We start from the raw sequence: 15,266 nt of genomic DNA, 5'->3' as shown, positions 1-15,266 counted from the left end.
CTCCTAATATTAAAAAAAAACAATCATAAGGAAAAAGAAGAAATAATACCTCTAACTATACAATCATCATCACCTCTTTTTTTGACTTTCTTTATTTGATCATTATTCTTTACTTTCATCACCTGTAACATATTAACAACACCTTGAGAAGTCAGTCGAGGTTTTCTCAAACCATCACCCTCTTCCCAAACAGTCCTTAAAATCTCAAATTTGTTTGAAGAGCCTACAAAAGTAGCCTTAGCCTTTTCCACCTTCATTCCTCTACTATTCTTCTTATGGGAAGAAGTACCCAACATAGAATACTCTTCAACAACCACCCCATATTTCTCTTTATCCTCAATTATAGAAACTAGAATATAACATTTATCCACAACCACTAGATTTCTATCACAGTCATTCACCACCTGCACAACAGGAACCATATCACCTTGCTCAATAGGAATCACAACCACCTGAGCATCTATCTCATGAGTCACCAAAGCCCCTTGCCCATCCCCAATAGGATTTTTGTCTTTCTTAGCTCTCCACCCCTGTTTCCCCCTCACCCTCAGCACATGTCTTATCTGAATGACCAAAGGTTTTACACTTGGAGCAACAGGAATGAAAACTTTAACTACCCCAGTAGAACCATCTCACATCTGAATATTAACCAAGCCCCCGTCTCCACCTCAATACACACTTTTGCAAACTTCAAATGCTCTTTTGATGCAGTGACAATATCCATATACAGCGGATTACCTAAGGCACTAAAGATATATTTCAATCCCTTCTTGGAATAAAGCTCAAACGAAACAGTGAATAGTTGAACCCAAACATGTATTCTAGCCAAATCAAGGTCCAATTTCTTCAAATTAGGCTCCCATTTCCTCAACACCAGTGGCTTGTGTTGAATATGCCATGGACCATTTTCAAGAACCCAGTCCCTTACAGTGCTATTCGTAAAGGAAAACACATACAGATTTGAACCAGCGAGATTTACCTTCACCATCGAAGACTTTCCCCACATTAGCTCCACAATATTTTGCATGGATCCAAAATTGAAAGCTGACCCAATGAATTGTCCCACCAATGAATAATGTCACTCAGAGAACCCCTCATTAAACACATACTTCGGAGGGATGATTGTCACCTATCCTTCGCAGCTCTCCGAAGGAAAAAGATTCCAAAGATTGCTCATTTGTACCAACAAACAAACTCTTCCAATTGATGGCCATAAACCCCCTCCCCAATCAAAGAATCATACAACCTAGCATGTAACCCCGCCAAAACCTCTCCCAAAATTGAGTCAACCTCAAGAAATAACCACAGAAATCCAAGAACGATAGGCCTACTATCGAGAGAGAGAAAATGGTTATTAGTTAAAGAAAAAGATTTGTTTATGTTGCCATGTATTATTTTGTTTCTATCAATTATTGAAGGCTCGTTGTCTCTTCTAGGTTTTTTAAATTACCAGTTAGTTGCGGTATTGTTGTTAATACATCATTGAAAGGAATAATTGTATCTAAATGATTTTGAAATATATCATTATTTTCTTTTTTCTGTTTTGAATTAATCTCTTCCTTCTGAAATAAATATTACAATTTTAAGACAATTCTCCAATCGATACGACAACGTACCATAAAATAAATCTTAATCATACGATTTGTATCAAATTTTTTATTTTAAAAAATAACATTTATTCGAAAAACAACACATATTGTATATGGTATCAAAAATGATTCAATCATTTACAATGAAATCTCATTAAATTAGAACTGATCCATGATATAAATAATATCTGGATGAAATATTTATGACAAAGATTGAAAATATAAATACTTAATCAGTATAATCGTGGAGAGTCAATCAAGATTACTCTTAACTAAGGTATTAGGTATTTTATGTTTGATTGTAGATCCCGATATCAAATAAATGATTTTAAATTATGGTATTTAAATAAAATCATATAAATTAATTTATAACAGTGAGGCTCAATAAATTAATATAGAATATAACTAAGCTAATATAAGATGTCATTTTAAAGGGTTTCAAAACTTTCTTAAAAGGGATGTCATTTTATTTTTATTTTTTTATATTATATATATTAAATTTATATATAAAATAAAAAATTGGAAATTTTTGGGGGTGTCAATCGGCATTGGCTCCGCCCATGGGATCATCCAATAAACGTTTTGATTAAAGACTATAAGATGGTTATTAAGGAGGATTAAGTCAAGAAAGTTCATTATATTTTTCGTTAAGGGAATAAATGTACGGATCACTTAATAAATTTTGTACAAGATCAAATAAACGATTTAATTTTACTCGAAGCGTCACTTAATTATATAATTCATCTGTTTTAGAGAGATGTAAATCACAGAAATAATATTATGAGGCTGTGTAGTGTGTAATTAAATTGGTTTTCTCCTTTTTTTTACTAAAAATAAAAAATAAAACTTAAATTTGGAGTGCTCGTCTTTCAAAATATCAAAGAAGATAAAGCACAACTTCCACAGTCCTTATCTAATGCCTGAATAATGTAACCCAGACATAAATGGTGAGATGATATGGAATCGATTGGAGCCACCGATCTAACAAAGAATGAAACCATGTGGACGAATTAAATTTGAAGGAGGTGCCCATCGAGGAGTCTAAAGACATCACGTGCAATACCAAAACGCCATGCCAAGTTCTCTTAGAGGTAGTTTATTTTTACTGTGCAACCTCTTTAAATCTCTTATATTTGTGTCGTGCAGACCACGCGCAGATATTAGGCTTCGTATACCGTTTGTTTTTTAGAAGACAGAAATTATTCAAATGTCTGCTCGGACTCTTCTTGGTGCATACATGATTTTATGTCTTCAAAGGTCTGCGGGAAAATTAAAATCATTTAAATATATTTTAAAATTTATTTTAAAATATAGATTGATTTATTTTAAAATATGGATTGATTTATTTTAAAATACGAAAAATTTTATTTTAAAATATAGATTGATTTATTTTAAAATATGGATTGATTTATTTTAAAATATGAATTGATTTATTTTAAAATATGGATTGATTTATTTTAAAATATGGATTGATTTATTTTAAAATATGAAAAAAATTATTTTAAAATATGAATTGATTTATTTTAAAATATGGAAAAAATTATTTTAAAATATGGATTGATTTATTTTAAAATATGGATTGATTTATTTTAAAATATGAGTTGATTTATTTTAAAATTTGGATTGATTTATTTTAAAATATGGATTGATTTATTTTAAAATATGGAAAATTTTATTTTAAAAAATGGATTGATTTAATTTAAAATATGGAAAAAAATTGTTTTAAAATATGAATTGATTTATTTTAAAATATGGATTGATTTATTTTAAAATGTGGATTGATTTATTTTAAAATATGAATTGATTTATTTTAAAAAATTTATTATTGTAGTTGTATGGATTATTTAAATTTCAGTATTATAAAACTAAAATTATTTAAATTTCAGTATTGTAAAACTCTTTTAAGTTTAAAAAATCAGTTTATTTTATATTTCAGTTTATTTTAGCAGTCTGCAGACGTTAAAAAACAAATAATCTTCTTCTTGTAGACTGCAGATTTTTTGTCTACTTCTTCTGTTGCAGATGTCTGCAGATGTGGTCCGCAGACTGCAAACATTTTACCTCTTTAAAAACAAACACCACCTTAATCTATTTACTAAACCCCATCTACACATGATCACCTACTTGCTTATGCAAAACCCTTGCCAAAAACAACAGTGTGCATGAACCAGTAACATCATTAAGAACCCCGAAAAGAATGGAGAACATAGAATCATACAGTAACTATTACATAGCATTGTGTAACCATCTCTATTTAAATCCAACAAGGGATAGTATGCTTCAAAAATCCTTGTCAAGATCACATGTTTTTGCCGTTTCTGGTTTGCTAATGTACCTCAATTTCGAGGACATAAGTTATCATAGAAGCGACATCTAAGGATGAATCGAGGGTAGCTGCGATATGGCCGCACTCTTAGAAATTTTAATTTTTTTCTTTATATCTCATATAGCTTATCTAATTTCGCACCCCTACATTTTTAATATAACTTCTTAAGTTTGTATCACAGACATAAATTTATGTGTCCGTCCCTAACGACATCCATAACCATCCCTTAACATAATCATCGATTGATCTACATATTAGTTAGAATGAGTACTTGTTCACTCTAAAAATTAAATTCTTTTAAGTTAATTATTTATATTAATGATTGTGCACTTTAAAATTTTATTTATGTCAATCTACATGTAAAAAATTTATATTATTAATACGTGTATCTATAATAAAAATATTTTGGAATCCACAAATAAATATAATCTTTCTTACAATATAATTGCAATAATTAAAATCTGTCAACTTTTTAAGCTGATCTATTATAATGTTGTTAACTTTTAAAATCCGATCTGATTTATTTAGTTTCTTATACTTCCGGTGACACAAATTAATATGTTAATTCCTGAATTAGGAACGCTAATGAACTAAGTAGGGACAGTTGATGACTGATTTTATTTCCTTCTTCTTAATTAAAATGTGGGGTGTGCCCCACACCTGACCAAGGCACGTGAACTATAGTCAGTAATTCACGTGCGCTTTAAAAGCTACTAGCTCTCATCCCCACGTCAGCTCATTTGAAGGTTTAGTTTTCCAGATGTTCACCTACACTGTCTCGCCGTGTATATAGTAGTTTCTTTCATTATTTGGCAGCAGCATGATATTAATTTACGGGTTGTAGTATTTGTTGCATATACGACTGTTGTTGCGATATCGTAGTTATAGATTTATTTATAAAAATATATTATATTTTTAAGTTATAAATATAATTATAATGTCGCGATAAACACTGTTACGTTTTGTTTTGGTTGTAATTTAATATCATTATTTCATTTGCATCAAAATACAAATATTGATAGGTGAAATAAGAGTAGAAAATTTGGCGAGGAGTGAATTAAATAAAAGTGGGTATGCATGCGGAGGGTTGCTTGCTTGTCTACTTAGCTGAGTGCTGCATGGCCACACCCGATTGTGCTTTTACCTCATCGTTCTTCATTATTGCAGACAACATTGTAAACCTTGCCTGTCTCACTCTTGTATTATGTTTTTAGTACATTTTCTGGGCATGCATGCATGATACTTATTAGCGTAGACCCACATTCCCTGCTATCTGTCCACGGGATTTGACTTGCTCATTCAACCATAAAACAGACTGAAAGTGATAGCAAGGAGAAGAAGAATGGTTGACTTGGTCCACATTTGTTAAAAGATAACGACACACAATAAAGTAAACACATCCAGCTATTGTTAAAATATGGGTTTCAAAGCCATCATCCGAATGATTAACATCCCATTAACTTCTGGTTTTCTTCAACCAAATAAAGGACTAGATCAGTCCCATGATTTTTAGTAGAATTCCACCTTTCTTGATAAAAAATTCTCACAATGAATCACAGATCTTTACATGGTTCACTTCTCTAATCAATGAGCATCGAGTCTCTGAATATCCACCAACTGATAGAGATCACCACGTCGTTGCTTTGCCAAAGGGAGATTCATCCTGCATTTCATACAAGCACCCAATTAAAATTAGTTAGAAAGTATGATTGAATAAATCTCATGTAAAATTAGTTAGAAAGTATGCATAGAACAAATATCATGTAAAAGCCGAGTCACCTTCGTTGCTCAAGTATTGAATAATCAATCTCTGCTACAATTATGTCCTCATTATGTTCAGTTGTGGCCAGGACTTCTCCAAACTGTCACACGCAAAAACTTAATTATGTACTTGTCTGCTCAAAAGACTTTTAAAGGATCAGGAAGGCTGGCATTCCACATGTATTACAGAAGCAAAGCCGTATGTTGGTAATCCACAAAAGAGCTAAAGAAACAAGCATCTACTCACCGGACCTACGAGGGTTGAGTGACCCCAAGCTATGTAACTGGCTCCAGTATCTCGAGCAGGTGAACAAGTTGCAACATATAACTGTCATTTAGATTTTGTTAGAGAGGAAAGAAACACACACACACACACACACACAAAATAACTCCTTTATGCGCAATCAGATATTCGTGTTCTAGATCTCCAAATTATCTGAAGACACCAGTTCTGATGAATCGACTCCACTTTCACTATCCAGTATCTATGGTGACATCAGAACATGACTTATATATTCAAGTGTTTCTTGAAGCATAATAAAGAAGAAGGAAATTAAGTACACCATGTCTTCACTACTCATCTAGAACAACATCAGAGTCCAACATATTACTCTAACCAAATACTCTGCATTCTCGTTTTGACTATATACAGACATGATTTACATTAGTTTTCATATGTACTAGCACTCTGTCTTATTAAACCAAACAGTAAAGTATGACAATTATGTGATTATGAAAGCCTTTACACTGATCAATTGTAGAGAGGAAAATTTTGCTGCTATACCTGATTATCCACAGCCCTGCATACAGAACAGCACGGAACACATTAGTAGATGAACAAACTACCTCAGCATAATAACAGTTAGTTCACTTTATCAGCAAAGGTTGGATGTTCATAGCAAAAAGGAGCAGATCTGGAGGACAAACTGGTACAGCTCGAGCTAAGTTTTAATTCATTGCTAAACAACTAATATAATTTTCTCCCTATAAATTAAATGATGGTTTTGGATGTTCAAACATGATAAATTCCATTTCATCAAGTAATTTTGTTGGTCTCTTGGCAAAGCAAACTCAGCAGGTAATGTTTAAATATAAAAGAACTGATATGTACGGAGTTCCTTACAAGTAAAGAACTAGTAGGTCCAGCTAAAACTAAAACAAGGAACCATCCCTGTAAGGATGCAAGGCCAAAAGAATTGAAACGCTGACTCTCACATTGCTCTCTGCAGTTACTACATCCCCTCTCCAACCTACCTTATTTCTCTTGTTTTTCAAGTGAAGTTTAACGAATTAGCAAGGAGAGTAAAAGCAGGGAAATAACTAGCACCTTGCTCTCTGCAACAATTCCCAATGCAATGGTCCGGTTGTCATGTTAAATGCTCCGGGGTAGCATAGCAAGTGAGCACCTATTTTCATCAAAATAACACAGGAGAAGTAGGTCATGATAATAATTCTCCAAACTCACAAAAATAAAATAAATTAGGACATAATAGTTGAATTCATCAGCTAACAAAAGCCAACGTTGAAAATAAAATTAATTGTATAACGGTTTAATGGAGAAGTAAAGACACCTCTTGAGGCATATATCATGTCCAATTCCTGAAATTGAATGTCATAACAAATCCCTATACCAATTCGCCCAACATCTGCATGAACTGTTGATGATTAGCTTCCCACTTGGAAAATTACTCACCCAGTATATTCCGTTGCTGAAAACAATTCCTTGTTGGTGAAATCTAATTGTAGAAGATCTTACAAAGTACTTCATCCAATCATGGCAGAGATGTAAGGACCAGATAAATGTTACATGACATGGGAGAAGATGATTTACCATATATGATCTAGAAAATGATTTTAACAAAAATTATGGACAGGTTAACATGTCCATGCATGCAAAAGTCTTAAGGAAACATCAACCTGTGTCCACAATGGTAGGAGTCTCCCCAGCTGTAAGGGTCTTGGATTCCATAAATGTAATCTCCCCAGGAATATCAATATCAAAAAGGTGGATCTGTAGTTCCAAAGAATTCATAAATAATCTGCACACCAGCTTGAAAGGGGGTCTTCAAAACGACATCAGTAAACCTTAGGATTGTCTAAACTCTAAAGGAAGCAGCCAACTCGGCAACATATACCACAAATATTTGTGCTTGATTACTGATACATATTTATATTTGAGACTAGCATACTGACGAGTTAGTGGCAAAAGGTAAATATAAAGCTTAAGACCAATGATCATTTTCTTGCAGCAGGCATCAAGGTTTTGATGATACCAAACAAAAAATTGACACAATCAGAACAATAACGGAATATTAAATGGATTAATCATCTAGTAATACACGTAGATGTATGTGCTTATATACAGGTGATGAATTGACAGATGTTGCACCATAGTCAAACCATTCTGCGTAATGGACAATAAATAACATGTGGCTCCAGAATGGAGTGCATTTTCTATACACTACCATGTGAGATTGGAAGTGCCTCTACCTTGCGGTGCTTGGCTTTCAGCTTTCCATCAGTACCAAAGACACAACATGTATTATACAACTGATCCCCACAGCGTTCAGGGATAGAGCCTCCAACTATCGTGATCCTCAGTTGACCAGAAATTTCAGCCAGCATAGCTGTCGAAGGAGATGCGTCATGCCCTGCATCTATATCTTCAGCATAAAGTGGGAAACTGTCATTCGAATATGGGCTGTTCCATATTTCCTGGTACAGAATAACAGACAGGAAGGGAGGGCCTTGAGATGTTTAATCACAAAATTATTAGACGTAATTGGTGAACACCAAAACCAACATTTCATGGAACACCAATGTGGCTAAATATTCCACCATATATTTGGCTCACGTGAAAAACTTCACTTCCATTTTCACCAAAAAATATTAAAATGGAAAAAAGCTTTAACTAAAAGGCATGGTCATCATTCAAGGCTAGCTCTATCCGAGTAACAAGATTGAAGTATAAATCATCCACGTAGTTATATGCAACAATTAATTAGTTTACAATCTTATCTGGTATGACATAATGTCCTAAGATCCAGCAAGCTTCTCAATTTTCACGCCTGGAATCTGATACAACCAAGCTAAATTATGCACACACTGTTACCTAACGAAACCCTTCATTCGAGCATCAGAAAAGGAGAAACCTTGAGACATAGACAAGAAAGATAACTCACAGGCAAGACAACAAGCTGGGCACCCTTTTGAGCTGCCTCCTCGATGGCCTTACGAGCATGCTTTATGTTCCTCTCTTTATCAGGTGTCACCGACAACTGGCAAAGCCCAATCTTGAACTATAGCAACAACCAAAAACAGATCACTCATCACTTTATCATACACACAATTAAAAACAGCAACTGATATATATATATACAGTAAATAAGCAAAAGAGATTGCCTTGGTGACAGGAGGAGTGGAAAGAGCGCGGGCAGGTGGTAGCCTGGCTTGTTCAGGCTTGAAAGCTGATGACATAATGGATGTTGACTTGGGACTGGAGCTTTTGGTAAAGGTTTCTATGGATAGTTGGAATGATAAATGGTTTTTGACCAATGTTGCAGAAGAGAGCGTGAGATTGTGGAATGAGATTCTTAGACCTAACAAATGATGAGAGTTGAGACAGTTGACTTTGGAGTGGGGATGAATAAGGCACTGCATAACTAATATAAGTTTAAAGAAATATGTTGTGATAAATATTAATATTTTTAAAAATATATTATTTAAAATATTATTTTTTTATCAAAAATATTAATATTTGGTATTACTTAAAATATTATTTTTTATATTAGTTTTTCTATCGAAATTAAATAACGAAATTAACAATTCCAGTAGAAAAAATGTTTTAGGTAGCACTTTATCGAAAATGTTAAAAAATATTAACATTTCCTGTAGCGTATTTCCTTAACTGTATATTAGGCTGTTGTACAACAGAACTATCCGATAGTTTGGTATATCTCTTGAAAATACGGTCGAAGAATATTTTTGTTTGTTCAGTTTAATATTTTGATTTTTTTTCTTTTGATTTCAAGGTTTCGTCTTAATTACTCTGGATCAATCTGTGTCGCATATCTAATTTTGATAGGTGAGTCTCTTAGCAGGATTTTCCGCAACAAATTCTCAAACTCTTATTTAAGTTATATTAAACTACTTACTACTTGAACCAATCTCCATTGGTATATTTTAAATATTTGAGATTATCATTAAAAAGTATTTTTAAATAAATAAATGATATTTTAGACATTATAAATAAATAGAATCCATGTGACATAAAGATAAAAACATTTACAAATAAAAGAACCGAATTTTTTTATTTTTTCAATTAGTTTAAAAACTCCATTTTAAACATATTTTAATTTTTAACCGTTAGATATAAACTCTGCTCTCAAAACGCAGGTAATTCTCTACAATAATACCAAACTGTTCATTTTTCCTTTTAGAGAAAATAACCTCAGTTACAAAAAATACCTTATAATATACGATTTTAATCAATTTTTTTTGGATTTGTCAAAATGACCAACTAAATCGCAATGTGATCGATAATCCGCAACGCGATCTCCGGTATCGCAAATCAGTTTCCAGATTCGCAACGCGATTCTAACTATCACATTGCGATTTTTCAAATTCGCATTACGATTTTCCTAATTCGCAATGCGAATACGTAAATCGCAACGCGAATTTGGAAAATCGCAATGCGATTACGTAAATCGCAATGCGAATACGTAAATCGCAATGCGAATACGTAAATCGCAACGCGAATCTGACTATCGCAACGAGATTCTGACTATCGCAACGAGATTCTGACTATCGCAATACTGAATTTCAAATTCGCAACTCGATTTCTGAATTCGCAACAGGTTTTAGTTTTGCAACACAAATGTTTTGGGTATATAACTACGCAGCAGCAGTAACTCATAACCTAAATCCCTAAATCGCAACTCATTCCATCTCCATCTATCACTCTCTCCGGCGACATCCGTTCCTATATCCAACGACATCATTCCCCATCCGGCAACATGTTTTAGTTTCGCAGCTCGTTTGTTTAGTAAATTAATTTACAATAATGAAATCATCTAATGTTGATCATGTTTGGATATATTTGTGTTTTGGAGGGTCATGGGAGAATATTCATGGTGTTTTACAATATATGCCTTTACCCATGAATCTTCAACTAAAACTGTCATTAAAAAAGTTAACTTATGAAACTCTAATGTTACGTGTTGCAAATAAATTGAATTTAGAGCCCCTAAGTGGATTTAGGCTATCTTATCAGAGAAATGGTAAAGTTTATTTGTTAACCGACAATGAAGATGTTGAACGATTCATTGCTTGCATTAGTGTTTCAAGTGATGATGTTACATTGTATGTTGTTGAACCTAGAAGTAGTGAAGTTGAGTCAGTAGCGGTTAGTAATCAACTAAGTTTTTCAACCCCAGTTTATGGTGCTCAAAATTTAATGGTTCCACCACAATTTCATCACCAAGCAAATATTGTTTCACCACATTTCCAATACCAAACACAATCTCAAAACCCACAACCTTTCCCTAATCCAAATCCCAATCAACTTTCAGCACCAAATTCTGATTTTCGTATTGTCCAGTTAGACGATGATGAGCCAACAGAAAAAATTGTGAGTACTAGTCAGAATTCAAAATTTGATCTTGGTCAATACCCGGACTTTGATCTTGGTCAATACTCGGATTTTGATGATTTTTCAGAAGAAGAAACAGACCCTGCGTGTAATGATTTTGATATTGGTCAATACCAGAATTTTGATATTGGTCAATACCCGAATTTTGATGATGAAACAGCTGTTGCCGAGGAAGATGTTATTGATGATAATGAGGAGGAAGTTACGAATGTAAATGAACATGTTGAACATCCATTCTGTAATTCATATAACACTAAAGAAGAAAAAGAAGAAGAAGAAATCCCCAAAGAAAAGTCCCCGAAGAAAATACCACGGGAGTATAACTGGAATATGCCATAATTACTTCAGATACCGGAAGAAGAGTTGGTAAAGATAGCAGTTGATTGTTACACAAAAATTATTCATATCAAGAAAGATGATTGTTTTGATACAAAGGAAGACTTGAAGATAGCTTTGTATACGAAATGTGTGGAAGATGACTATCAACTAAAAGTTAACAAATCAAGCAAAGATCGTTTCGAAACAAGGTGTATGATTGACAAAAACTGTACGTGGCGTATGATTGCAAATAGGATAAAAGATTGCGAAATGTTTCAAGTTAGGACTTTTATTGATAAACATACATGTTCAAGAACCCAAGTTTTTCCTCACCATAGACAGGCAAACAAAAAGATGTTAGGTGGTTTTCTGGCTGAGTTAATGTTTTTGAATGGCAGGGTATATCGGGGACATGAAATTATGACTGACATGAATGCACGGTTCAAGATTAGTATCTCATATTCTCAAGCTTAGAGAGCCAAATGTTATGCCTTGGAATTGTTGAGGGGGTCGCCAGAAGCATCGTTTGCCCAACTGCCGGCTTATTGTCACAATTTAAAGCTGAAAAATCCTGGGTCGGTAACTCATATCAAAACAGATAGAGATGGACGCTTTGAGTTGATGTTTATCGCCATTGGTGCTGCGGTTAGTAAATCAATATAATTTTGTTGACTCATTTTTGTTAGTTACATGCATTTCACATTTAAATGAATATATTTCGTTCGTTTATTAATTGTATGCGCCCAGTTATTATAGTTGACGGAGCACATTTAAAAGGTCGATACCTTAGAGTAAACTTATTAGCAGTAGCCATGGATGCTAACAATGGGATACTGCCAATAGCTTACGGGGTTGGCAAATCTGAAACCTCTGATTCATGGACATGGTTTATGGGGCATCTTAGGGATTGCATAGGTCCTATTAGCAATCTGACAATCATATCCGATAGGGCAAACTCAATTGACAACGCTGTTAGAAGGTGTTTCCCAGATGCTTTTCATGGACTTTTTGGTGTTCATTTGTATAGAAATCTAAAATCAAGGTCTGCTGGTATAAAAAATCACAAATGGACATATTGAAAGGCTGTAAAAGCTTATCGGGAAGTGGATTTTAATAAGCATATAAACTGTTTAAGACGTGTTGTAACATCCTAAATTATGGGTTAGTGACCAATTTGTAAAGTTTCAGAATTTGATGACTAAAGTAGAAGAATGAAATAGTTCAATGATTATTGGATATATATGATGAAGGTTATTTAGTAATTATTAAAGGAAATAAAGGGTAAAATGGTCATTTGATCATTTAAGGAATTAAAAAAAATGGAATTATATACGTGGAAAGGGAGAGAATTCTCCAGAGTTCTCTTCTCCTTTCTTCTTCTTCTTCACGTGGAAGCCAAGAGCCAAAGGTAAGTTTCTTTGTTTATAAATGAATTGTTGATTTTAAGGTTGGGTTTTGATTATTAGATGATAACTAAGCTTAAGGAAAGCTTAAATCATCTTAAAAACAAAGGATGGTGGAATTAGGAGAGATTAAAGATTTTGTGATTTTGAATGAAATCTTGAAATAAAGTTGATAAGTTGAATTTTAAGTTGAATTTGACTTGTCAATAGTTAAATTAAGAGATTTGGAGTAATAGAATTGGATTTGAAACATATTGCAAAATTGATGTAATTATTGAATTAAATATGGAATATAAGATTTTGAGGTTTAAGATGAATTAAATGAATATAGATTGGTTTAAGTATGTGTACTAGAGTTAAGAATGAAAAAGAGGTTGAAATAGGAAGTGTTTAAGTTGAAATGAAGTATTTTTCGTGCTGAAAATGTAATTCTGGGCTAGGGGAATCGGTACCCATTCAAGGGGAATCGATACCCCTTCAAGCGAATAAAATTTCCAGAATGTCATGGGGGAACCGATACCCCCACAGGAGGGAACCGATTCCCCCTAAAGGAAAATTGTAAATATTGGTTTAATAAGTTCGTTTAAGTTGCTAGTATCAAATTACAAGGTGTATGTATCTAATAATTGTCTTAAAAATGTATAATTATGTAGATTCAGAGCCTAAACGAGTTCCGGAATCATTGATAAGTAATATCGATAAAAAGGGAAGATAAGAGATTGGAATGGACTAGTGAGGCCAGGTGAGTGCAATTTCATTATACTTATGTTATCGAATAAGCATTGGCTTGTAATGAGCCAGTGACAGAGTTACTATGGTAATAAGTAACTCTTAAAATGTTATTTGATTTGTGAATTTTATGTATGCATGAGTATAGGTGACATGATTTATATGATTCATATGATATGTGATACTGAACTACATGAATATATGAGAATATTATATCAGTCGTGTGATATGTTTGACATGTTATTTTATGTGATACGTGTTTACATGATCACAAGACATGAGTTATATGAAAGAGAAAGTATATGGGACATGTGAAAGTGAATCCTATGTTTATATGGATATGAACTCATATGAGAATGGATAAGAACTACTTGATTACATGTATATGTAAAGGAAACCATGAGCTTATATGATATTGTTACATGAATATGAAAAAGGATATAAAAGATAATACCCATATTATGTGTCATGAGAGCTAGGGGTATAGTTGGCATGCCAAGAGTCGAGGGTACCTATGTTCTACGGAACATATGGACAGAATTACCTATGTCTTTCGAGACATATGGACAGTATACCTATGTTCTAAGGAACATATGGACAGTTCACCTAGGTTCTTCGGAACCTATGGACAGTTGCCGAGGATCTTTATGACCTCTGGATAGTTACCGAGGATCTTTATGACCTCTGGATAGTTACCGAGGATCTTTATGACCTCTGGATAGGTCCTGCGGGACATTGATCGAGTTGTGGTGACAACATATGTGTGCACAACCTCAATGTACTCACATACCTTAAGTTCTCAATAGTGTACATGGGTTAATAAAGAGAGTAAACAAGTATACTAAATGTGATATGCATATGTGACTTGTTATATGGAATAGATTACATGATTTACATAAGGGTGTATTGCTTGGTTAATGCATGATATGGTAAAGACAAATGTTTATATAAGAGTGTTAAATTATAAAGATTAATGATAGTGAATGAGAAATGTTAAACGTGTTGATAATGATATATGTGCATGTGTGTACATGTTGCAGAAATTATATATATGTGCTTTTATATGATATGATTATAATACTAATTGCTCATGCATTTGATATGAATTATAGTTGTATTACATGTTTATATGCCTCACTAAGTTAACGACTTAGCGTGTGATTGTTTCACATGTAGGTTTCGAGAAGAGTAACGAGCAATGTGAAGCAAGACAGGTCAGTTCTCCTTACCAAGTGTCAGATCAGAAAAGAGGTGAATAATACGTATTTTAATAAATAAAGTTCTAGTTGGCATGTAATCAAAATAATATATATATTGTATAAGCTCTGCATAGTTTTGTAAACGTTTTGAATAAGTTTTAAGGTTATAAAAGTTTTAAATTACTCACTATTTTATACAAGTACATGTTTTGAAAAGTCAATGTGACACCTCGGACTCGTATCCGGGTCGGGTATGGGTTGGGGTGTTATATTTAATGGTATCAGAGCTAC

General features: G+C 33.3%; 1 pseudogene; it reads right to left on the bottom strand.

The window, feature by feature from the left end:
* Positions 1 to 5,301: 5,301 nt before the first annotated feature.
* Positions 5,302 to 9,849, bottom strand: LOC120218901 (annotated as a pseudogene).
* Positions 9,850 to 15,266: the final 5,417 nt, after the last annotated feature.

Source organism: Hibiscus syriacus, unplaced genomic scaffold, assembly GCF_006381635.1.
Source record: "Hibiscus syriacus cultivar Baekdansim isolate YM2019G1 unplaced genomic scaffold, ASM638163v2 tig00110201_pilon, whole genome shotgun sequence".
Classification (NCBI taxonomy): domain Eukaryota; kingdom Viridiplantae; phylum Streptophyta; class Magnoliopsida; order Malvales; family Malvaceae; genus Hibiscus; species Hibiscus syriacus.
The sequence above is the reverse complement of the archived record's forward strand: the minus strand, read 5'-3'. Positions and strand labels throughout refer to the sequence as shown.